Source organism: Idiotropiscis lumnitzeri, chromosome 11, assembly GCF_059441095.1.
Source record: "Idiotropiscis lumnitzeri isolate Australia: NSW breed Sydney's pygmy pipehorse chromosome 11, RoL_Ilum_1.0, whole genome shotgun sequence".
Lineage (NCBI taxonomy): Eukaryota > Metazoa > Chordata > Actinopteri > Syngnathiformes > Syngnathidae > Idiotropiscis > Idiotropiscis lumnitzeri.
Genome location: NC_142401.1, coordinates 3,865,564 through 3,892,976, shown reverse-complemented (window position 1 = coordinate 3,892,976; position 27,413 = coordinate 3,865,564). Strand labels below are relative to the sequence as shown.

The window sequence follows — 27,413 nt, the reverse complement described above, 5'->3', positions numbered from 1 at the left end:
ATGGAAATGTAATTCCGTTGAAGAGATTAGATTCAGGCCACTTGACCCTGCAGCAAAGCTTAGCGCTCGCCTTTGCACATCTGCTCGGACATTAATTGGCTCCAGTGATTCGGGTGTCCTTCCCGGAATTGGACTCAGCTGACGGGAAAAGGAGACCATGTTGTGAGGTCTCCTATAAATCAATGTAATGCTTCCGGGGAGAATTACAGGAGGCCGTCAAGTGTACAATGACAGGCAGAAGAAGGATTTTGGATTATTTATGCTGTTTATAAGATGGAACATTTGAGGCCAATGGCAATAAATCTGCAGTTAATTTGCCATTCGACGAAGCCAATTTATTAGTAAATTACAATCCACAGCGTGGCCTCGGCTTCCCAACCAAGGGGAGTGACATCAAAACCTAGAATGGGTAATCGTCTCTGTCCGATGACGTTTGCCATTTAATTCCGCTTTGCACCAAACCTTTTCACAAAGACAAACCCCAAACTGCTCGAATTAGAAGTGGACTTTGAACACGACGGCTTCTATTTCCTGTGAAATCCAGTCACCTGTGTTCGCTCCCACAACGGCGCAAACGTTCATTTCTAACGGCGCCTGTCTACGAAAATCCCGAAAGAATTCCAACTCCACACAATCAAACACTCCACACGTGCGCTGGGCATGAACATGGCACCCGTGATGAAGATTCACAGCGTTCACTTAGTACCCGTCAATACATTTCCTTCCACTTATCCTGTTCTGGGTCACGGGGACTGTTGGAATCTCTCTCAGGCAGACTTTACTCCGGATTAGTCGCTAGTCAATCAGAGGGAACCCACAGGCCGACAAGCACTCACGGTCACACCTACAGTCACTGAGTGGGAATCGATACCACATTGGTTTCGAGAGAGAGAGAGAGAGAATTTATTATTTATTATTATTTTTTTTAATGTAGATTGAACCGATGACTTCACTTATTGTCAGGTTGGTCCGCCGTGTGCTCAAAGCACAAAAGGCTGGCATCGCTTGATTATAATGAGAACTCACGCTTTGCCATTACCATGTGCACCGTGTCACTATAATTCCACAAAGATCAATAGACTTCGAGAGAATATATCTACAGATGTGATGCTCGTGCTGCAGCTGGAAGAAAAAAGCAAAAGTAATTATCTGGTTTTTATTTGTCTTTTTTTCTTTTCTTTTTTTTTAGCGTTGCCATAATGTGCATCGATGATGGAATCGCTCCAGCGCCAGTGAATCAGTTGTTTTATAGAAGTGACGTGAATTGATAACATATCGTGAGACTAAGTACAGCAGTATATTGCGCTATTGACGTTTTCGCTCAACCCTAATAGACACTGTGGATTTATTTTTAGTAGTAAGAGACTTTCCTGACTCCCCCGCCCCCCCCCAAACGTCCATCTGCAGTACTTTGTGTTCTGGGACTGATTTACAAATCAAACACTGAAAGTAAAGAGCACAGTTTCACATGGTAAAGGGCTGGGGAAAAAAATCAATGCCAAGTCCCTAAGAGCACAATGGGGGTGTGTGTGTGTGTGGGGGTGTGGGTGTGCGCGTGTGTGTCTTGGGACTCCTGAACAAATGCTGCTGATTGGCTTGTGCGTGTTAACGCTGCACTCGCACTGGCTCGGGTCACATCCAGTTGGCGCCATTCCTCTGGGAGTAAGTCCGGCTATATACGTGCTTAATTATTTTTCTTACAGTGGAGCAGAAATTTAGCAAACCTGAGCACTCAAGCACACATAATAAGAGTTGGGATGGAAGCGTTGCTTACTGAGGCTGTCAATCACTGCTGGAAATTGTATTGTCAACATGTTCCCTCGTTATGCCATAATGTGGTACAGAAGCGAGCAGAGAAAAAAAAAAAAAACTGCCACCGACACAGTGCACTGTAGAATATCATTTATTTATTAATTTGTAGTCCTTTATCGCAAGCAAACTACTTTTTAGTGTGATTTAAAACGCAGCTGAGAGATGTTGAGCTCCTTCACATGGACAGGTCCTTAAAGCACACTAAAACGCAATGAACTTTGTAGTGGGAGGAGCATTCTGCTTAAATTGTCAGAGTAAATATTTTTTGCTGGATATTTTATTCTCAAATTCGACTCTGGGACCAAATATAGTCCTTTCAGAGTCAGATTTATTGATGAGAACGATCGCCCCGATATTTTTAGCCTCATCGAAAGCAGAACTTCTTCCTTTCGGTCCATGCCATCAATTACTTAATTAAAAACTAGCATGCTAACAAAAAAAAAAAATGCAGTTTTTGTGTATGTCTTTCAGTATGAAATACCTTCCTCTTTCTGTTGCTCCGGTGAAATGTATGCATCCTAGATCTCGGTGGAATTGGCTTTTCTTTTCTCCTTCTTTCAATTCATGCATTTCCTGTAACTGCTTGTCTTCTTGTCGGGTTGGATGAGCTGGAGACTATTTCAGCTTTCAGCTGTGGACAAAAGGCGGACTCTGCTGTGGAATGGTCGCCCGTCAATCACAGGGCACATTTAAAGGCGGACCATCATTTTGCACTTACAGTACGTTCACGCCATCACCGAGTGGGAACTAAACCCACGCCGTCTGCTCCAAAGTCAAAGGAATGAAGCCATAAAACTTTCCTTTTGCTCAAACATGCGGCGAAAAAAATCACAAACCATTTCCAAATCATTTTGTTGAGGTTTAAGATTTTTCTGTATATTGATACAGTTTTACGGTTTCTGTCACTTTAAATGTATAGATTCTCCTCCAATTCTGCTTTTGACATAACGCCGGCGTCGGGCCGAAACCTCGTATGTCCAAATTTGCTTGGCCAGTCAGCTCTGATCCATCTTAGAAGGAACAAGCAGACAACATTTTTTTTTTCTGTTCTGCTGTTAGTCTTGTCTTTCGGTGTCGAAATACGCCCCCCCCCCCCGAATCCATCTAGAGGACTCTCTTTGATTTTTTTTTTTTGTCTTATATCAGCAATTAACTTCCAAGCGGCTGATACCGGAGAAGTCAAAGTTAATTAACACATCCACACATACAGTACTTCGGTTACACGTCGTCCGTTCGGCAGCGACTCTGTTGTCTGCTTTCTGCTCAGATTTCTTCAGCCTTCAGCGATAACACAAGCAGGCAGAAAAAGCAAAGAGCAAAAAAATCAATGAGGAGAGATTTACCATTAAAAGGTCCCTTGTGGCTGAAAGGAGGAAACGCACACAAAGAGATGAAATTCCCGCGCTCGGCACCGCCGGATCTCCAATTGCACTGCATCGTTTGTTGAGGTCACACGGAATTAAGTAGGCCAAATGACTAATGAGCGTGTTGAAGTGTAAAATTAAGGAATATGATCAAAGAGAGCAAGTGCTCGATGATGACTCATGATAATTAATTAACGTTTTTTTGCAGCAACCCTGGGCAATTAATAAAAAATAAATAAAAGCAAGGCTGATCGGCTTATCATTTATCATTCGGAAGAGTTTTCAAGGTTGATTCAAGTTATTCAAAAAAAAAAAGAAAGTAGGGATATAATTTATGATCAGTGACTATATAATGCAAAGTGTTTTCATTCCAAGTGGCAAACTATTTGTCAGTTTTTGATGACCTTGAGTCGCCCAACTTTGTAATGTTCCCATTTGGCCGCAAGAAGCTTCAATTAAAGCGTTATGTTGTCAGGCCTTTTGGACCAGCGAGGTCCTCATTGAAAGCTTTCACGATGTCACTTGATCCTGGGGACACCTAAAGTAGCGCCGACGTGAGAGCGGACGTGTGGTTTTGTGAAGGAGGGCATCCATTATCCATATGGCTGATGCAGTGCGGGATTGCAAAAGGCTTGTGGAGCGTCTCCCGGCTGACTTTGGGTGAGAGGCACGAAGCGGCCAACACAGATCGATAAGGAGGGCTGTTTTTCATCATTTTGGAAATTTAATATGTAAGAAGTCCGAAACACTCATGGGTGGTTGTTTTTGCTGGGTTGCTTCAAATAGCATTGCACGCCGCATTTACCAACAATTTTTTTCTGTGGGATTCCATCAATGGCATTTTCATGAGTGGCGTGTACCAACTACAAATGATAAATCGTTTTGAGACCGAAATCGCGATCTCTGACATCGCAATTTAGAGATCGTCAATGCTGCTTTTTAGAAGGGCTCTTGTGCCCCACGCTCATGAATCAGGTCACGCTAAACAGCACTGCACTGATTTATTATTATTCATTACTATATGCAAGTCCGTGCAAAGCAACAAGCTCCGTGATGCGGATCATCTCCTCCATGTTGACAATTAGCGGGATCGTTCAAGAATGAGCATTTTTAACCGAGGAGTCGCTAAGTGTGCTAATAGCTCAAATGAAATACAAAGTTGCGAGAGACCCAAAATAAGTGCTTAGGTGTACAGTCGACTTTTAACAGAAGTCTGGCTAGAACGGCGGTAGGATGAACAAAAATGTTGTATTGCCATCGATGCGTATCGAGACATAAAATAAAAGACGACGGCTATATTAGCAATTTAGCAGACGCTCTCAGACCGGAAAACGTAACGGCTGACGTCATCAGGACAAAGAGGTTCGATGTCAAACGTATATTAAATATTTATCATCTCATCAATAATATTTGCACTATTTTGCACCACAGAGTACGGAGTTTTGAGCATGAAATGTAAAACATTTTAGGGTTAAAAATGCATTTTCATATAAATTAATTTACAAAATTTATCTTGATGGCAAATAGTTTTTAAAAAAAAAACTACCCCCCTCGCAAAACCTCTTTAGTGCCCTTACATTTTTAGAAAAATAACTTTTATTGTTTTTAATGGTATGATGGCATTTTCTGTCATGTTTGTAAATATCAGTGTACACTGTGAAGAAGATCACAAATTAAATCTAAATCACATCTGCCAGAAAAATCGCAATACAATTTTTCAGACCTCGCCTGTAACTTGGAGCTGCGGTGGTAATTTCAGTGATAACAGCCACAATTTATTTTTTTGCCTATCATAATCCAGGAGATTTCTGAGCAGCAAGAGTAAAATTGAGAGGGGCAAGCCTGAGAGGGGAGTGGATCCTGAAATAAGGATGTTACAGCCAGCAAATCCCGATGTCTCCTCTTTAAGTAGGGAAATGAAATGGGAGACGTGAAAACGGGAGGTACCCGCTCAGGCCTGCCTCTACCATGTTCTTATCAGCAGCAACAGCCTGTGGCTGAAGGGCACCAAACAAATAGGAACTGGCGGGGTTGGGAGACGACAACAAGTAGCACTGATGACAAGCTGCGCTTACCCCTCGGTTGCTTTAATCACCCTCGAGCACTTCTACCAATTGTCTGCGAGCCACCAGCTAGATTCCTTGTTGTATTCTCTCAAGATATCGTTTGTAATTGGGAGAACGCACAGAATGTGCACTTTCAGTTAACACTTGTCAGTATTACAAGGGAGAACACTTCTTATTATCAATTGAGCATGAAGGAAGAAAACCAAACAGATCACTTTATGGGTCACATTTATGGAATTGTGATGGGTAGATTTTCTGGAAGGGCGATTAAAATGGAGTAAAATTTGCTGAAGATAATGTATGTTAATTTAAGGATCAGGTATTACAATTTAAATAAATAAATAATATAAATGAATGAATAAATAAATAATATAAATTAATAATTAATAAATAATATGAATGAATAAATAAATAAAGTTGTCAATAAAAATAAATAATATAAATAAATACTCTAAATAAATAATTTAAATAATAAAATAATATAAATTGAATGAATGAATTGCCCGAGCGTTGTGCATGGCTTCTGGGTCACATATGGAGTTGAGCAACGGTACAGCTTGCTTCGAATCAGGATGCAACAGTTGTTTTTCTCCGTCTTGTCCATTTTGTCGGGGGAGATTATAGGTTTGCAAGAAGGATTGCTCGAGAGGGGATCGGATAGCTTTCACTTTCTTGCTGTTGCTCTCGCAGCCACTGCATTTCCCCTGGGGATGGAAGTCCAAACTGATCCTGCTGATCTCAGTCTGAGCCACTTTGTATCCCATATAGAGAGCCTGGACCTTTTCTACTGTGTGTAACACTTGCTTTCAGCCAGCGTGCTCACCAAAAATGCGCAGCAAGTTTAGCCCACCAGCATCAAGAAAGCCCTTCGACACTGTAATAGGCTACAGAGGAACATCAGCAATGTCAAAATAATATATTTTTTTGGAACAGAAAAGGTTCTGAAAGCAGATGCCCCATTTAGATTATATAAATTTTCATGCACAGGTCATCTCTTTTTTTTTTCTTTTTTTTTTGGTGGACGTGTCCAGAATATATTCAAATTGCAAATCAACTCCTCCTTGTCAGTTGGGGGAATTAAACAAAAGGGCAAATGAGTGCTGAAAAGGTTTGCACGCACAAGGTTATCCGTAATGCAAATGCAATGCGACTATATGAGCAAGGGTCGTACTGTACTGTGTTAATGTTTTAGGGCGCGTCTCTTTTTGTTGATAGTGCGGGAGTTCGGAAATAGTTCAAACAGAACAGCTAGCTGGGGAGCAGAAAAGAAAAATTCTGGTCATTTGAGTCAGAATTGTCTACTTTTTTTAGACTATGAAATGATGTAATTTTCTTAAAAGTTTTGCGCCGTTGTGGGTGTGAACACAGCCCATTTGATTGAAAGCAGATCCTCTTAGTGTGCGAGAGGAGCAGTCCTTGAAGGAAGAAGGAACTGATTTTCGCAGGAAGTTGAAGCTTGTAAATGTATTTTTGTTGTTCAGTAGGAACTGCAAGCACCTCTAATAATAATTAGAATAATTTAAAATAGGGGGTGAATGGAACCTCCTTCCCCTCTGTTGTCATTTTTGCAGGTTTGGTTTCTCTTTCTACATATCGCACCAGCATGAAAGGTTTTTCCATGCAGTGTCCTTCCTATGACGAACTGACCAATTTGAAACGCATCTGTCCAATTACACCTGACAACCCCAAGATAATTAATTCACTTCCCTCTGGCTTGCGCTGCATGACTATCGATTTCAGCAGATTAGCAGCCTGTCTGATGTTATACTCCTGCCAGATTGTGTATGCAGAGGTACTTTGTAAGTCCGAGCACATGGACAATGGAGACCGATACATTTGCATTGGGAGAACGAGAACTGCATTAAAATGGTCATCCCCATAAAAATCGAAGGCAAAAAAAAAAAAGAAAAAAATATATCTATATATAGATGGTAAAATTTAAATATGTAAAATATAAGCAAGAGGTGAGTAGGATAAAAAGTATATTCTGCAGTACTGTAACCGCATTATTGGGTGCAGGCATGGTAAAACATGCGCTATCTTAGTATGCTAGCATACATGCTAGCATATTTTTTTTAAATGGCAGCGGAAGCAAAACTGACTTAATTTGTACTTTATTGAAGTACGATATTAAATTATTTAACACGACAGGTTCCCTTTCACCATTGTCAGAGTCAATCTCGCTCAGAATTGATTGTTCGCCAAATCTCGAACAAGAGTGCAAGCAGACACATTAGCCCAGTGCTTTTCAATTATTTTCTGTTACACCCCCAACTGGCAAGAAGAAAACAATTCCACCAGGCACTCTCCGCCGCAACTATAAATAATAGCATTTTCGTTGCAACACAAACCTACACCGTAGCGTTAATACTTGGGCAAGGAGAGCGCCATTGCCAACTAGTGGAGTGGATGTGCAATTACACTTTATTGTAGTACGGCGGGAAAAAAAGCTTGTTCCGTAGGTTCATACGCGCCCCACCATTTGAGAAGCAATGCATTGGCCCAAGCATCCACAATCCATTCACAAATGGAGGCTTCACTCACCCGGTTTTAGTCATGTGTTCGCCATCTATCACCGCGTCGCTCGTATGCCACTCGTTCATTATCGCAACGATGGATACCATTCTTTCAAAGAATTGAAACGATGCTTCGTGGTTGCGTTCATCAAATCTTAGCGCACTTGTACTCGCCGACTGATAAAGACCAAACCGGTGGAGGTTTTCATCACTGGAGTGCCCTTCCGCACGGAACAGCTCTCTGCATCTGCGGCCAACTCGACTGAAAATCAATTTGCATCCCTTGGAATGAGCTGTGGCCAATTCCCATTGATATGTTTATTCATTCTCGCCAAATGAGATTACGGACCAACAGAGTGACCCTGAAAATAGCGGAGCAAATTAATTTCTGGATGCGTGCAAAGTACGTGTCGTCCATGCGGTCTGCGTGCGTCGACATTTTTTTCGGAGAATGTAGGAAGGGGAAAGAGACATTTTCACAATGAGAAATTGTTCCACTGGCTGCCGTTCCATTCTTGCTAACGGCGAGACGTCAAGGAATGGCTCTTCAGTCAAGTCAATAATCATCTGTGAAGCATTAACAAAAGAAGCGTGTTTTTTGGAATGTGTGCCTTGCCTACCTTCCGTCACAGCGAGCCAAAACCAAGATCCGAACGTCAAATATCGCAACTTTGAGGCAGGGACAGGCTTGGAATTATAATTATAAAAAATGAGAAAATAGGACTCACGAATACTAACGTGAGAATATTTGACTTCAAAATGTGGGTGTTCTATTGAAATTGTTTATTTAGACAGTTTTTTTTATTTTAATTTTAAATGTATAGCAAGTAAACTCAAATACATTGTTTGTTTATACAAGGAAATTATACTTGATTTTTTTTAATTTCAAGATAAAATAAATTGGATTTTTCTTAATATTGTTTCTATTTGGACATAGTGTTTGTTTTGCAATATATTATATATATATAATATATATATATATATTATTATTTGAATAATCGTGATTTCAATTATTACTAAAATAAAATACAATTTTTTTTTTTTTATAATCGAGCATCCCTATTTCAGACGATATCAACACGTGGTTTGAGTTTCAAAACCTGAACGTCCGAAACTTTGAACATTGGATCGTGTCAGGTTAAAGTTATCAAACTACTAATTGAGTTTTAAAACGTGCTAAACAAACGATTTTGAGGTCTCCATCGCAACGAGTTTGACGACCCATTCTTGTTGTGCGCTCGCATACCGACATCAAGTCATTCATTTTGGTATAAAACCTCAGCCGTCGCCTGTTGGTCATGCAGCCGACGCATGTTCCTACACCAAATGACTTTCTGTTCCGAAAATGACCCAAGCTGTATGCAAACTGAACCGATCCTGCAAATCCATCTGCGTTTCAGCTTCTGGCGATTATAGCCGCAAAAGCGCCAGAGAGAACCAGGAGAGGGCCACAGATCAAGCCCTACTTCATTGGACACCAATTTCAAATCACTCGGAGTGATGTACTTAGCTCCAGGGCCGGTCCAGAGGCCGCTGTAATGAGATTCTTTCTGCTTCAACCAGCGAGCGGCTGCCGCATCCCGAAACTTGACTTACTCATCTCATTTATTTCCCAAATGCGCGGAAAGTCCAATCTCCATGAGAGATAATATGAGGAGAGGATAACGTATGCGTGAACCGTTGAGTGCGTGTCCAAGGACATTTATAAAGCATTCGGGGAACCATATCAGCTAATTTTTTTGTTGTTGTTTTTTTTTTTATATTGATTAGAGCATGATTAAAAAAATACATGAAATCTACCTAGCAACAGAGACTGGGCGACATTTTTTTTAATGAAGTAATAAAGAATCAATTATGTTGAGCTAAGTTTCAGTGTATGACTTTTGTAGTAGAGAGTTTATGTAATAAATTAAATATATTACACATTTTTAGAGGTCTCCGATCTTTATTGACAGCGCGAGCCACTTTAAACGTTTTAAAAGCATCATGGGCCACTTTTTTTCTTACACTAAAAAAAGTAATTCCTCACTCCTAAAATTTGATCATTGACTTGATTAAGTGTAACAACTTAAAAATAGGTTTTTTCAACATTCAGAATTGGTTAATGTTGTTTAGAAACGGTCAGGTTAAAACTAAATGATTGTTTGCTTTATGAATGAAATGATCAATTATTTTTAATTTCGACCAATCATATAATTGCTTTGCATCACCTGATCAAATTAGTTATTAATTAATTAAATATTTTGTCTTTGAAATAAAAAAACTACTATTTTTGTTAACATATCCATTTTTTCCCTGTTACAAAGACTAACTTATTTTTGTAACTTCCCCTCCCCAAAAAACTTGAAAATAAACAAATCATTTTGACTGTTTAACTACGTTTTTGTCTTATCAATGTTATGTTGATGCCAGAACTAAACAAGAAAATAAATAAATGTAGGATAGATTTGGCATTACGTATTTTACGCAATTGAAAATAAAATTAATTAATTAATTCAATCGCTTTTCGATTAATTGATTTTCGATTAATCGCTACATTCTAATATATATATATATATATATATATATATAAAAAAAAAAATAAATAAATATATATATATATATATATATATATATATATATATGCATGCACACATGTGTATCTGCGTGCATGCATGCATGCGTGTGGCACAACATGTGTGTGATTACGGAGACCTGCTGAGAGCACCCAAATGCACCCAGAGGGGTGGCAGGGGACAGCTGGCGGCGACGGACGAGAGTGGAGGCTGCCAAGCAGCATTAGTCACGCCCATTACTCACGCGCGCTGCGCTGGCACACACAAAAAAGTGACTGTGCCCCTGACGTCCACATTGCACAAAATTCTCATTAACAATTTCACGGGAAGAAAGGATGGGGGAGCAATTAGAGATGGGCTCAAGATGCTTTAGAGAAAGAGATGAAGGATCGTCATCATCAGTACCGTAATCATCAGTCCTTGGCACAGTTACACGCTCAGACATTTGTGTGACTTCCCGCGGGTCTTCTTGCCTAAAATAACAAAATGCTCGTAAACTCCGTCTTAATCTATCCAGACAGTCTGAGAAGTCGGGGGAAATTGTTTCCAAGGTTCTGGCCCCACCTTTCTTCGCCTCCAAGGACAAACAAGTCCAAAGTCGTGATGATCCCCGTGCACAGAGACGTGATCTAGGCCAGGCGTTCGTCTTCCACTTTTAGAAGTCTGCTAATGAAGTCACAAACAGGCTGACCCTGAGAGACACGCGACTGCCTCGGCTACAAAGATTGAGGGAAACTGGACGACTAATTGGGAGCACCCACGTTTCCAGTATAATTGCGCTTATCGGGGGAGTCACCTTCACGGGTCATTAAGAAACACGAGATTAATTGACCCGAGTGTTGTCCGAATGAACGATAGCTTCACGGTTTTGGGATTCTGACGCGGTTTTTTTTGCTTAATCTCGCCTCCGCTCTGACTAACAAATGCTCGCAGCCGTATTCTTTTTATAGAATTCTCCGTGATCATCATTTCACAGGCCTACTCCCACCAGCCCACTCTAATGGGTCAGAGCCACCGCTTTAAGAGTGTGATGCAGTAATGGCAGTGCTTTTAGCTTGCTCATGTGTAAGGGAATATGGGAATAACAAGCTGCAGAACATGGAGGCAAATATTTTGAGTGGGCTGGAAAATTATGACCATGAGGACGCTTTTAACACGGCGTTGTACGCTAGCCAATATGTGGCGTTCCCAACCCGCGGGAACAGGATTGGTGATGTAGCTCGGTGTACGGAGGACTGGCTGACTATATGCGTGTCGTTTTGCTGCTTTTAAAGCGCTACGTTTTGTTTTCAAGGTCAATTGTCAGCTCGCACCATGGTGGTGTTTTTGCAACACTGCGACCTTGCTGTGCATGTCTGAGCTGATATCTGCAAGGCTCATAAGTTTGGTCCAAGGCTTGGAGCCTAGTCTTTAGTCAATGTCAAAAGTTTGGCAAGATCAGCTTTTCAAACGATGATGGCTCAGCAGGTCTGCTTGCACTCCTAAGATGCAGGTTACCGCCACTGTGCTTGCGATAGTAGACGCTGGAACACACACACGAATCGGACTAAATGGAAGATATCGTTCATGTTCGGAATAAATGTCGCATTTTTTGGGTGCTTTTATTTATCCTTTTTTTTTTTTTCACTTTTCTAATAGAATGTTTTCACAATGCTCAGATTTATTCATGCCCATATCAGATTCTTAACTCATAATAAATTACAGATGTAATGATAATATATGAATTGTTTTAGACAGAGGTAAAGAAACAGTCCCCTCTGTCAGGTTTTCATTTACATTGCACTTTTCTAAGTAAAAACCAAATGCCATAAACAGGACATATTTGTTTTGTTTGATGAAATGCTCTTGTATGTAAAACAACAAAAAAGATGTTCTACATACTCAGGACACTTTAAACCTTTTTTTCCGGCGCAGACGGGTTCATGCAAGTGCTGGCACTTGTTGCTAATGCTAACCGCTAGCTGCTCGCCAGTAGTAGCCACTAACGGCGGAGACTTGTGTCGTGTCATACAATGACGGCGTAATTAACTAGCGGGTTGTTAGCATCCTAAATTGGCGACTGAGTATGATTTTGGGATGGCGTTGTGTTGATGTTGGTGGCAACTACGTCATGTGAATTAAAACTGCGATAAAGCAAGCCGAAAGGTTGAAAATGAAAGTCAAGTTAGCCGTTACGCCCCCACGACGAAAAAGATTTCAAAGTAAAAGTCTATTAAGGCTATTGCATTGGCATCGATGACTCAATGTTTTAGTTGTTGAGCTTTATTTTGAAGTAGGCCATTGTGGAGGCGGCGTGTTTGTTGAGTATGTTTGCAACTTGCTTGACACGTCTGTCTGAAATGACTGTGCTGTTGAAATGATCGTGATTGCGGACTATTTTTTTTCCTTTCATCTGTGCAGCCCGCAGGACCGGTACCGGCCCACGGCCATTTGATTGGGGTCCACTGCCTTAAACCATTTAAAATTAGTTCATTAAAAAAAAAAAGCGCAACAAACAGAAGGGAGAAAATTCAGTAAAAAGAAGCAAGAATTATAGATCCAATCGGTCATCCATTTTTCACATCACATATCCTGTTGAGGGTTGTGGGGAGTGGGAGCATACCCCCGCTGACTTGGAGCGAAAGGTGCACGACTCCTTCGACGAGCGGCCCACTCAGTTTCTGGGCACGTATCGAGACAGACAACCATTCACACTTACAGTCAGCGTGTCACTGAATGGAAATTGAAACCCTGCCCGCAGAGAAGCCAGGCGGGTGTATCACGACACCATCAGTGACAGATTATCATTTATTCATTACAAATTCATAAATAAATAATCCGATGCTGTAGAATAGATAATTTATAAGTTGCAGTTTGTGTGAATGAATACAATGCTTCTTGCTATAAAATCCATTCGACTAGTTGACGCTAAATGACGTGCGCTTGACCCATCTGATCCTTTCAGAAGTCACTCATTCTCGATTAGTAAAGATAGCAGGTGATAAATGACCCAACTTCTGAGTTTTCTGTTGTTTGCACATTTTTTTTTTTTTACACTTTAACTTGCAAGCACAAACTTGAGATATGAGGGCTGTATGGTGGCAATGAACTCAATTCAACTTATTTCACAATAAGCTGCAAAAAAAGAGTCTTGAAGAAGTTTAATTCAACTACAAATTGAACTTTATTGCCAAACTAAACATAAAATAAAAGAGAATACATGCTGCGTATTCAAAACAACCACGTAACATCATCGCCTTGTGAGAGTCCGTTGAGCTTAAAGCTAACAAATAATGGAATACACCATTGACGTGCTAAAACAAAAAAAGGAATGTAAAAAATAAATAAAAATAACAACAAAGTAAACACTACCTGATCTGTCCGGTCTGAATGTAGCATAATAGCGAAACGAGTTCAAAGAGAATAAATTGTTTCATATAAAATGCTTCACAAAAATAATTTGCCTTATGACACGGTGCATCTTGTGGTTATTTCTTTATTTCTTCATTTATTTATTTCTTTATTATTTTCATTTTTTTATTTCGTGATTTATTTTATTCTATTTTATTTTATTTATAAGCAGACCAATTCATTGATATTGTACCTAATAGTACGGTGTGCCTTTTGGTTCCATAAAATATGTTAGATATATTTGGAATCTGGGGGGGAACTCGTAAAACCAAGAGAAAATTCACACAAGCGCATTGAGAACTGACATTGCAACCGACGACTTTTTGATTGTGAGCCAATCGTGCACAGCAATTTTTCCATTGTTGTGTGAGTTCACAAAAGTGGATCGAAGCTGAAATGTTGACGGTGAGCAGGTTTTTTTTTTTTGTTTGTTTTTTTAGGATGACAATAACAGATGGCTAAATGGTGGACTGAAAAAAACAAACAAACAGGAAAATCCAAATCATAATGTGTACTCAAGTGGCATTAATTCATGCTAAAACACACACTCACTCACACACACACACATGCAAAAAGAATGGAAAGAAAAACATTGGCAAAAAAAAAATCCCGCTGTTCAATTTTGTGCCTTTAACTGCTCCGGGGGTACAAACTGGGGACTTAACCTTCTCTAATACGTTCGGAGTGATGCATCTAGTGGACTTGTTGTTTCCCTCTGACTCTGTTGTTTGTGCAAAGAGCAGAATTAGTCTAGTGTCTGTGCAGTTCGAAGAAGAGATGGAGTTTGATGGGCCTGACCTTTCATTTGCGTGTGCCTCCATGCATGGCACAGCAGCCTGAGAACACTTGTCAACACTGCGTTCGCAAACAATATGTTCGTGTGGGCACTGTAATCGTTCAAATTGAGTAAGAAGGAAGGGGGGAAAAAAACTAAACAAAAGTAGTCGAGGAAGACGAAGGGTAGAAAGGTCATTTGTGCTGGTCCACTGTGTGCGGCAGGTACAGCCTGTAGGACAAAAGTTTGGAATACACACATAGTGAGAGAGAAACATGCGCTCAAGCAAAATGTCAACATGATAAACCCAACCTTTACAAGCAATCTTTGCTCTAAGTGAGCTTGTGTCCCGGAATTAATAATCAGTTCTATCAAATTGTTTTTGGAATAATTAATTGGCAAAGGTTTGTCATATATCCCCGCTGTGGGGTCTATAAATCCGAAGCTTGTGGCTAATATATTCGCCGAGCCGTGCTCGTGTCAGACGCCTGCAGGGTTGGTGTGGGTGGGTTGGGCGTAGAGAGGAAGAGGGGGGGGGGGGGGTACTTTTTATTGGCAGCGAGGATGCTGCTTGTTAAACAAGCCTCATCAAAGCTCCACGGGTGCCAGGCTCATGTGAAAGAGAGATCAATCTGTCCGACCTGTGTCAAGTCTTTGATAGATGAAGCGGGAGAGAGGGAGGAGCCATCATCGTATACCTCCGAGACGGAGCCCTCTGGCTGCCACTTACGCAGGCAGGCAGGCTGGATGGATGCACCGCACCAGGCTCAGCAGAGCTGCCTGTCAGCCGGCGTGACCGCCTTGAATGCCGCCAGGATTTACGAACAAGTTGATTACATTGTTCAAACTCTGCATCCTTGATTATCGTTTCTGTCACAGTCAAAAGGTCACCATGAGGATACAAGTCAATCCGGCAGTGATTTTGTTTATTTCCCCAGTTGTCTTCGGAACGTTTACGGTACTGTCGTCAAAAATAAATAAGTAAATCTGAGTGAGTGTGAGTGAGTGAGAGAGTGAGTGAGAGAGTGAGTGAGTGAGTGAGTGAGTGAGTGAGTGAGTGAGTGAGTGAGTGAGTGAGTGAGAGAGTGAGTGAGAGAGTGAGAGAGAGAGAGAGAGAGAGAGAGGTGCAATGAGAGTTTTTATCCAATCAGAATTAAGCTAGCTCTTGTTTTCAGGCAAATTTCATAGTACTAGGTGACAATACGACCTTCTCGCAGGTTTCACGTTGAAAAACGTGGCCTGCGATTAGATACTCACTAGTGATGAGAGGGCAGTGAAATCATCGACCGTTGGAAAATCTAAAATATATTCTTCATTTTTTTCCTAACCCACAATGGCCGCATATATAAACTGTATGAAAATGCAAAGTGAGTAAAAATTAAATGTTTCCATCCACGCAAATGGCGCACTAAATGAGCACGTGAAATTGCGCACCACACCTGTTCAATATCTTATTCCAACATTTTTTGCTTTAGTGAATGATAAATGACTTTCCGCATTGATCTACCAATAGCCCTTCATTCATGCAATCTGCAATGATTTCCAATGATGCAATGTAGCGTTTAATACAAGTTAAGGATTTCAAAGTAGCTTTGTCTTAATTGCTTCCTGAGTGGTGAAGGTCCCCCCCCAATGGGTTATAGTCTAAAATCTATGCAGGGCTTAATGAGTGTTCGTAACGCTGCACAACAGAGGGCAAAGATTGATGGTTTTCATTGAGATAAAGGTAACCTTATCACATTACTGTTAATAAAACATTATTCATTAGGTCAGTGATAAAGCTCCTGCCAGTTCTTCTCCATGGACATCCTGGTTAGTCTCTTGCGTGCTCGGCTCTTTTAACAGCAAATTCTTTTACAACTTGAAAGGAGTCAAAGACAGGGTTGAAAAACATTGCCTGGAACATTTGAATTACTAGGTATAAAATGCATGAAAATAAATATATACTGGATAATGTGCGCTGCCATTAGAATATATCGATGTTGTAATCGACAATTTCAGCTGATGGCAACATCGAAAATTATTGTACACAACAAAACAATGGAAATGTGTTACAAATTCAGGTCATTAAAAAACAAAAAATATTCATGCATTTGTTTTTGAGATACAAGCTAGTTCAGATGATTTAATTATTTATTTATTTATTTGCTTAAACTCACAATAAGCAGCAGATTGGAATTTTTTTTTCAAACTGTTTAATCCCACTCACATTTAATTTAGTTTCCTGTCAAACACACTGAGATAATTTCATGCGTATTTAAAAGAACACAGCTTCTTCTGTTAGCTTCATGCTAATTGATGCACAATGAAAAAATGCCATAGATGGGCTAACAAATTGCCTCTATAGTTGTGGTTTTATAACACTTTAAGAAATATATATTCGAATAGAAATGGTGCTAAAATAACAATATTCAAAGAGATATTTTCCTCATCCCTGCAAAAAAACCGAATGTGCAGTTTACTGGGTCACTGTATTGTACTGCCCCCCGATGGCCAAGTCATGCACACCAGAGGGAGTTGCAATGAATTAATCAGTATGTGCTATTCAAACTGTTTAATTCTTTACATTTAAATATGTTTTATAAAATAGATATTATAGAGTCCCATTTTCCTAATTAGAACAATTTTTGGTGGTCGTTTGGAGCGGCTGGATGAATGCCATTTCCATTCATTTCAATGGGTCAAGATGATTTAAAATTTAAAGGAACAAATTAAATCACTGGATTCCGTGCATATATTTATTCCATCATTAATCTTCTGAATCATATTTGTCTGACATTTGCGGTATAAGATCGCTTTTCAAAGCTTTTTAAAAAAACTAAATTTGTATTTTTGTGATCCAAAACGTTGGCTTTGCGTGAATGTCAAGATAAGAGTGAAATGAAAAATTTGCAAGGGTTCTTACAAATGAGCCGTATTGCTGGCTCTGGTGCGCAAATATGTTTTGAAGCACGTCTTGGCTGTTCTCGCTGTTGTCGATGACTTGCAAGCTTCCTGCTGTGTTCATGCTGCTGTGCTCATTGAGCTCCGTTTTTTGTGGAAGATCAAAATTGCTGCCAGCTTGTCTCTCTGGGCTATGTTTGCAAAATAATACAGCATTTTATTTTTTTTTTTTAGTCATTTTCCAAAAGCATCTTTTCCATAACAAAATGCAGTTGCTGGATGGCTGCGGCGTTGCTCTGCGGGGTAGCCCAACATTTAAAACCATGATTCTTGAAAGTGTCTCTTTTCATGTGCTAGATTTGACTTGTTGACGTGTGAAAGCAACTGGCGCGGCAATTGCTGTGTTTAAAGAATCGGCAAAATGGCTCTGTGGAGTCAATTACTCACAGTTGTAAAGTCTTTTGACATCACATCCATTGATATCGTTTTGAAATCACCATGGGGGAGATCAAAGTTCTAAAATTGTGAATGCTAGTTTGTCATGTTTGGATTTCTATGCTGAAATCTTTTTCAGTCGCTAATTGAGGACTACAAGAAACTGCTAAATAATTACGCCGTCATTGTATGACACGACACAAGTCTCCGGCGTTAGTGGCTACCACAAGCTAGCAGCTAGCTGTTAGCATTAGCAACAAGTGCCAGCTCCCCCGGCTCCCGAAACACTAATTGCCGGTACGCAAAATTTATGGACTTTTATGAACCGGTCCGCGGCAGAAAAAAGGTTGGGACCACTATTTTGTTGTTTTAAATGAAAAGGACATTTTGATTTTAATATTATAGTACAACATCAGATGTGGCCGGACTGACATCAATAAATGGATCCTCATTTATTATTAAAAAAAAAAAAAAAAAAAAAAAAAAAATATATATATATATATATATATATATATATATATATATATATAATTTTTTATTTATTTTTAATTTTTTTTTGGGGGGGGGGGCTCTATCGCAGATAGTGATGAATTTTACACTTCTGAGATTTACTGTGTGGTGGCCAATTCAGCAGGCTAATTCATATTAGTCTTAAACTCGCCCATAACAAGCCTCTGTGTTCGGCTCATACGAGATGCCACGATTCATTGCCTCTTTTGAAAAGATTACAAGATAAATGCAAACCAAGGAAAGCTACAGGAAGCGATGTCCCGAGCGATAAGACACAGAGCTCCATCATTTGCGGCCATCTCTACAAATGACTTACTCCATTTTAAAAAAATTTTTTTTCACCTCCTGCTCTCTTCCCACAGCACCTCTTATCGCCCGGCAATAATTAAAGCCACAAAGGAGTATTTTATGCTGGACATATAAACCTATTCAAAATGGAATTAAAGATGTTATCACGTAAACTAAAATAATAAAAATGCTGTGGGGAATTACAATCACAATCACCAGGCTGCACTCTCAGCCTCTCTCATACTTAATTAAAATGAGACAAGTCCTGAAATGTGAATATTACCCCAAAAAAAAAAAAAAACAGCCAGCCAGCGGAACTTTTTCTGTGTGATGCAGCTTCTGCATAAAGAAAGCGAGAGACACGCACGCACACACATTTTGCTTGAATTATCAAGCTTTTAAAGAAACCTTTGTTTCCACAGCACAGGCAGTGATTTAGCTCACTGAGATTTTAGCAGATGGAAAATGCAAAAAAAAAAAAAAAAAAAGCAAACAACCTGTGAGGGAGTACCGGGTGTGCAAAACTCCATTTTAGTTAACATACAGCCTTCCACATCATCAGAGCCTTCTCTTATTTACTCCTACTGGGTCACGGTAACCACAAAACTTGGTAGCGTCTGTTCCATGACCTTATCACGAGCCTGTAATGACAATGAGGATTCTTGTCTAAAACACAAAAGCGAGCGAGTGGGAGGCTGTGCACTTATTTATGACACGCTTCCGCATCATTATTTTAGCCAGGCTCAAATTCGAGTTGTATTTGCTGGAAGACGCGTTATATAATATTGGTTTACAATTATTGTTCAATGCCGACGCTAGAATAAGCTTGCTTCTAAAATATTAATACCTAAAACGTAAAGTAGTTTTCGTCGTTAACTCATTCACTACCAGCCAAGTAAAGAAAAAAAAAAAAAAGGATATTTGACGACTTAAGCCGTCAATGGCAGTAAATGATTTAAGTATCTTATTCTGGTAATACCCGTTCTATAATCATCAGCTGGGATGTCGCGCTTAAATTTATAGTCTCCTTGGAGATGCAGCCTAATATAAAATAGGATGTCCACTTAGTTTCCCGGTGGCAGTCTTATCCCTCTTGGCGGCAATCTGCATGGTCTTTGTCTTTGGGCTGTGCGTTTCCTCAACACTAACAGCGTGATTAAAAACTCATTTCAGCAGTAATTCCATCGTTAAGCACCTTTCCTTGTCCCGAGTTAGATTCTCATAATCCTCCAAGTGACGTACGCCTCTGCTTTTGCCGAGGCCATTCCAACCTGCCAGCGCAACAAATGTTTTAATTAAAGGAGGGGAAAAAAGTGAGCTTGGGTAGTTCGACATGCTTAATTGAGGTTGAGAGATGGGCCTTTCAATGTCAGCGGAAAACAAACAGAGACTGAGCTTTGTTCAATGCAATGAGGACCGGAGCGATAGCCGAGATTTAGTTAGGCAAAGAGCTCGGGCTCACATTAGCACGGGGGGGGGGGCGGGGTTACTCATAATGAATATCGTTCAGCACTCTGGCATTGAAGGACGGATGCATTATCATTTATAAGATACCAGTTTGAGCTAGCAGTCCAAATTTCTTTGACTGTTTGCCATAATATTCGATTTGTTTACGCCGTCATCTATTTCCAGATTGTGCCATGAACAGCTGATATCTTATTATCATCATCATTGGTGGTCAAGGCCTTCAAGGCCTTCTCTGCTGGCCTAACATAATGAATAAATCATGTTCATATTCTTCACATTGATGTCAAATTAGATGCTGGTGTTGATTTTTTTAGGTGAGTTTTTATCCAATCAGAATTCAGCCAGCTCGTGTTGCCAGGCAGATTTCACAATACCACTATAGGTCCGAGGCCTTCAGCTACAATCGTGGGGGGGAGGGGGGGGTTCTGTGCTGTCAAAGCCAATGGGCTTTCAGATTTGATAGACAGTTGCGACAGCCAATCAGATCACGAGCTGATGACAGTAAGGCCTTCTCGCTGTCTTATTATATCCTAGTGTTGAATTTTTCGGTTCGAGTTCCATCGGTACGGTTATAAGGAACTGCAAGATTTCCACTCGCGGATGATCCGCTATTTAGTGGGTACACGGAGACCCCTCAAACATTTGTCAACTGAAAAGAACATCACAGTGCCTCAGGACTGAGCTGGCAAAGGTCACATGACCAACCCAGGAAACAGGTGAGCTGTGAAGGTCGTTAGGCACTGCGATATCATTTTCAGTCCGTACAAAGTAAAATGAAATATGAATCAAAATACCGTTTCTAGTCTAGTAGTTGGAAAATCCATGGATTTGCATATCGAGACTGAGTTAAGATCAAGACTGTGTATCAAAGAAAAATAAATAAATAAATAAAGAAATTAAATGAGCAGTATCCAGGGGGCGCGGCCTGCATTTGCAACTGCATTTTGTATTTGTCACCGATCACAGCAATACTGGCCTCCTCTTGACCGATCTTGATCAAAAATCCCCTGTACGAGACCGAGACGAGACCAAATGACTTCCGAGACGAGACCCAGCCCTTAAAAAGTGCTCCTTTAAAAAGCATTATGCAAGGACTCATTCCGAGGGAACCGTGGCAGAAAATAACATCAAGGCTTAAATGAAAAGACCGGCCGCCCCGAAAGCTTTATTTATTGCATTTCTTCCTCAATATGGTGGCGTGGCACATTCCAATAAGTCTCTCCTGCATAAAAACCAGGACGGTTGACATAGAAATGGAAGCAAACATTCTGTACTTCCGCAAATCTCGCTGAATTGCCTTCCTTTCGTCGCAATGGCGTAACTAAACATTAAAAAATCCGATAAGCTCCCCCTGTGGAATTGCACGGAATGCGCGCAAGAGAGACAAAGTCATCGGCGGAGTATCCCTTTGCTGCCTCGTCTTGATTTCTTGTGTTGTCGTGATGAAATGATGCAAAAAAAGAAAATTGTGACGGTGTCATCACTCATCGTGATATGATCAGACCGAACGTGAATATGTTTTGGCTCAATGACATATTGATTAAATCTCAGCTAGCCAGAGGCGCTGACGTCTTTGTCATCAATTCGTATTGTTTTGTTTATTCATAAAGCAAACGCCTGTGGTCATTGATTAATTATGATATCGACGTTAGATTTACATGACAAAAATGAAGCTCGGAAGTGAATGAATGAATATGCTCGACATGAACGAAATGAGGGAAAATGGCGGCAGTGGAAGTTATGCACATGTACATGGATTGACTAATCATTGAATGCATTTCACTGGTGAGTCCCTTCCGCCCAAAAAGCAAAAAAAAAAAAAAAAAAGAATCCTTGCATGACGAGAGGCTAACGGCAGAGGTTTCATAATTCATAAAGATTATTTAAATCTTATTAGCTGGCTAATTTCCGATTCATTTCCACTTACCGGAATTGCCGGACTACAAAACACACCTCATTAAAAGCCACAATTGGAAAATTTTGCCATAAAAACAGATTTGGACAAACAGTAGCCGCGGGTCTCCACATTATTACATTTTTTATTTTATTATTTATTTATTATCTAGAATATAAACACTGGGAGACGCTTTTTTAAAAAAAATTATTTATTTAAAAAAAAAATTATTTTTTTTTTTACTTGTCCTGCATCAAAATACCACACAAGGAAAAAGTACGTAAACGTTAACAATGAGAATAAATTCTGTTCATCCTGTCGCCTACTGACTCGCATGATCCAGTTGTGAAGCCGAGCATGGGAGTTGCTTTTGAAAATAAACTGCTTCGGTCCGCTTCCTGGACTTTGAATACGTTTATATAACCTTATAGCGGAGAGTAGGAGGGTTCGGTCAACGCGGTAATGACGCTTCTCGTCAGACAGCCGCGGCAGACATCATACGCTGAGTAATTGGCATCCAGTGGTTCCGTTTGTGGAATGCTGACACGGAGGAGTCAGCCCTCGCTCAATATTATTATCTCAAGAGCTGGGATGTCTCCATCGGGGTGGATATTGAACTTCATTCGCTACTTACGCGTCTTTGTCTTATCTGTCATGAATGTATTTATTTTTTTTTACTTCTGTTTTAATTATTTTGAACATCTAAGGTGCATTAAAAACCCGTGGCGGACCGTCGCGCATAGTCCTACTTAGTCCGATTTGAATCAATCCACCATCATTTATGACACCACAGCTGGAGAATAATATACAGAAAGACACGTACACACGACTGAGCGAGTTTTGGACGAGCTAGCTTCTGTCGAAAGGTTCGTCTTGAAAATGGCCTCGCAAGTGTAACTGCAATTAAATTCCTTCCTTCGGCCATTGTGGTTTAAAAAAGCCCGGCTATATTTTAGTTTTTCGAAAGGTTGCCAGTTACGACTTTCTGGTGTTTTGATTCCGCATAGCGCTGCCCCCTCACGATTGATTAGCCAATCACAAGATGCGTTCATCAGCTTCAACGTAAGGCCAGTGAGAAGGCCTTACTGTCATCAACTCTCGATCTGATTGGCTATCGCGACTGTCTATCAACGGTAAAAGCTCCCTTGAGACACAGAAGAGACGCCTGCTCGAATGTATCGGAAGGCCTCGGACGAATAATGCATGCTACTGCTATCTTGGAAATCTGCCTGGCAACACAAGCTAGCTGAATTCTGATTGGATAAAAACTCTCACCTAAAAATTCAACACTAGGATATAATAAGATCAATGTGAAGAATATGATCAGGATTTCTCGATTATGTTCGGCCAGCAGAGAAGGCCTTGACGACCCGCCACTGTTAAAAACGAACGATTACATTCGAATTCCTCTTACACAAAACATTTCAACACAACCTCACTTCAACTGCATGAATAACCTAATTGAAATGGAGCTGAGTAGATGTATTGACACTGTGACTATTCGTGGCGACGAAGACGACGTCGTCGCAGGAAATTTTATATGAGCGCAGAACGCAATCCGCCTTGTTAAATTTCCCCCTCTAGAAAGTGCACTGCAATAAATCAGCGTGCCTTCGAAAACCGCCGGAGTTGACTGAACTCGAGCAATCTGTGAGGTCCGGCCGAGACAATAAAAGCGTGCACTCGCGGCTGAATTCGGCAATTAATCAAAGTAGATGTGGCTTTTTGTTTGTCCTTATTAGCCTCGCTTGCCCGTACCTTTCCAAACACGCACACGCCAGAAAACAATGGCGTGGCTGACGGATGGTCAAAAATGCATCCACTGCAACGAGGCGTCATCCATCAGCACAAATGCTGAGTTTACATCCTGAAAACCAGGCGCCCGCCAACCCGCAGAGAGAAAAAAAAAGAAAAACTCCATCATTGATAATGATCCATCGCTATTCAGGGAGGCAGAAAGCCGACGGCTCACGTCAACAGCAAGTGAATGAATTTTGCTTTCAGCTCCGCCCCTCCCTGCAAGACAAAATGCTCGTGCAGAATTCCATCCGCCTATTCTCGGTCAATGGATGCAAAGTTTTCGTTGCTCAAGTGATGGATCAAAGGCGGATTGTTCATTGACCACACCAGAACCATGTCAAGTTTGTTGGCGGAGGGAAGCTTTGGTGACCAAATCCAACTCACTTAAGATGGAAAAACGGAATATTTAAACGGAGCAGACGATACAAGCGCAAAAAGCTGGTATCTTTTCACGGCCAATTATGATTCTCTCATGTGCTTTTCTTTCTATTCCAATTTCCATCCGATGTAACATAAAAGAAAACTCATTTGGGAAACTTCCTCCCTTTCATTTTCTTAACCACTTCATTCGTCCTAATTCAGATTGTGAGATTTTGAGGCGTATATTCCACCGTCTGGTCCATATATGCATACAGAAGACCATTTAGAACACAAGTCTTCAATCCTGTTCCTCCAGGGCCGCTGTCCTGTGCCCGTTTTCCATTTCTCCCGGTTACAGCACACCTGATTTAAATGATCAGGATCGTTATCCAGCTTCATTTGAATCAGGTGTGTTGCAGCTGGGAGAGACGGGAAAACAGACAGGACAGCAGCTCGGCTCTCGAGGAACAGGATTGAGAACCCCTGATTTAGGGTCATCAGTAAACCCAGCTAGCATAGTTTTGGATTGTCCGATGGAGGAGAAAACTCATGCAAGCACAGTGAAAACATTTTAACGACACCCGGACGACTTAAGCCAAGATTTGAAAAAACGATGCCGACGTGTTGCTGCTTTATGAAACATCGCCGCTAAGATGTATTTTGAGGTATTTAATCGGCAGTGCAAGGAAGATGAGTCAAAAATAAATTTTATTTTATTTTATTATTGTATTTTCCGGACTATAAGCCGCTACTTTTTTTCCCTCAATTTTGAACCGTGCGGCTAATACAACAGTGCGGCTTTTCTGTGGATTTTTATTTCACCACTAGGGGCGCTCTATAGTTCAGAAAATACGCTAAATAAATCTCGATTTTTTTTTTATTTTCTCTTGGGTCTTTTCTGTTTTAATGAGCAAAGTTGTTGCCGTTTTAAAAGGCACTGTTTTAACAATCGGTTTCTCTCGGTTTTCTCTCCAAAAGCGTTGCTGCGGTTTATATACAGGTGCGCCTTATGGTCCGGAAAATACGATAATAACCCAACAGAATTTCATGACCTGGGATCACTTATATTACATCAGGCCTAATAAAGACAACATATCATTTCTTTCCTGTGAAAAACACGCATGTCCAATTTTCAAGTTAAAAAAAAAAAAAACATTAATGCAACCCAGAAAACCCATTCGTGTAAAAATAAATATTCAGGAAAAAAAAATGGACACGTTTTTTTTTTTTTTTTCCCACAGGGCAGCGATGATATCCAAGTTTTATATATATGTCAGAGCTTCCCGGGTGCTCGCAGGTAAGAGCAGTGGTGAGTAGCTGTCAGTGAGACAAGTAATAGCAGCCCATTGGACCATTAGTCTTGCCCATTAGGCCTGTTATGATTGTTGTCTATCTGGTCCACACATCTCCAGTCAGCGTCTCTGTTTGACCCAGGGCACTACAGCCCCCCCCCCCCCCCCAAAACAGTGACAGGGCGGCTGACACTTAATGACTTTTCACATGCCCACCTTGGACTCACACATTCCCCTCGTGTGCTGTTTGATGTGTAATGGTCACCATCCACACCGCAAATTGAAGTGTTCACCTAAGGCTAGAAAGGAAAAAAAAAAAAAAAAAAAGAGGAGGAGGATTGGAAAAAGTCATTTCAGCAAAGGGAATATTAAGTGAATGCACGAGTGCCCTCGGAGACAAAAATGTAATATCAGTAATGGGAGTAAAGATATGTCAAATAATCATCTGTCATCACAAGCAGCTGGCAAATAGGAGCATTTGACTGCATATTTGAAATGAAAATAGCCTCTCAAAAAAAAAAAAAAAAGATGAAACCATGAGAAAGTTTCAAGAAAAAAGTGAGTGAAAATCCCTCCGCTGCACTTTGTGTGGTCCAGATCCTTTCCTTTCCTTTACAGTTGACCTCCTGGCCTCTGTCGAAAGACAATCTTCTTAAGCGTGACACTCAGAAACGGAACCTAATTGCAGCTAAATGCCGTTCAAAGAGCCGCGAGCGCATTGATCGAGCTCCTCATCTGGTTTGTGGAAGACACATCCTCAATATCATCCCGCCAAGAGGAACAAATGGTGAATTTGGACGGCACCTGGCTGTCCCGCCTCCTGTTCGGTTAAGACGAAACGGTACATAAACAGATTGTTAATACGGTGCCTTTTAACACGGAAACAATTTTGCCAATTTAAACAGAGTAGACCCGAGAGAAAAGAAAAATTGAGATTTATTTAAAGTATTTTCGGAACTATAGAGCGCCCCCTACTGGTGAAAGAAAAATCCACAGAAAAGCTGCACCGTTGTATTGGTTATATTTGGGTCAGAATCTAGGGAAAAAAGTAGCGGCTTATAGTCTGGAAAATAAAGTATAAGTACAAAAGACAAAAAAATTGCCACTTAATGAGAGTCATTTTAATTTTTTCTTAGGTCATTTCCTGCCATTATATCTTTAATTTTATTTAATACATTTCTAGAATTGTTTTTCCTTGCTAAACATTGCATTTCTTAGAATTGCTTAAATGTATATAAAGGGCTTTGAGGTCTATAATTTTTTTAGAACTGGAAAAAGAAAATGTTTTACGGATGACTATGTAACCACAGCCCATTTTAAATTCACGTCACAGTGTTTCTGATTATTCATATGACCAGCGCGTCTGGCAGATGCAACAATTTGCAGAGCTGACAGTATGCGCCGTGTCATGCGGGGTGAACACGGGGAGTGTTGGCCATGCCCAGGAGGGATGAGTTGTTTGGATGGTGGCCTCGCATGTTTACCCAAGTGATCCTTTGAGAGCAGGCGCCCGTTGGGCCACAAGATGCACCGAGACACTTCCCCTCAGTGCAAAAAACAGCTTGGCTGTCATTGCCTGCATGAGTTGCATGCTTCATCTCGGGAAACAATTGGCAAATCTGCAATGCCGTGTTTTGTATCGTCAACTGTCCAGTATCAACACGTCACCAACATCAGCTTTTTTTGCGTTAGGTTTGTCTGTTTACTTCTTTACATCCTACAAATATGTCTGGCCGTTATTTGACATCCACACTTCAAGTTAGTTTGAGTACAAACACATGCATACATACTAGGGTTGGGTTGGTTCAAATTTCCAAAATGGATTCGATTCAATACGCAAGGGCCCGATTTGATTCAATTTCAGATTCAAGATTCAGTTTGATTGATTTTTGATTCAATCAAGGATTTCACGCAGTATCAATTTTACTTTTGGATGGAAGGCATTTTTCAAAAGAACAACTCTGAACTCATTATTGGGCGCGTTCCTAAAAAGATTTAGATTTAGA

At 40.5% G+C, this 27,413-nt stretch overlaps 1 protein-coding gene across 3 annotated transcripts in view; it reads left to right on the top strand.

Annotated features, from left to right (window-relative positions):
- The window catches only part of LOC148326806 (cadherin-4-like), a 212,100-nt gene that overhangs the window by 22,050 nt on the left and 162,637 nt on the right, over nucleotides 1-27,413 (top strand). Inside the window, exon 2 of one of the 3 annotated variants that reach the window (XM_088309164.1) lies at nucleotides 25,357-25,412. The exons of the other annotated variants lie outside the window; for them this stretch is intronic. The gene's annotated coding sequence lies outside the window, so the exon portion shown is untranslated. The remainder of the gene's footprint in view (nucleotides 1-25,356; nucleotides 25,413-27,413) is intronic. 3 annotated transcript variants of the gene reach the window in all.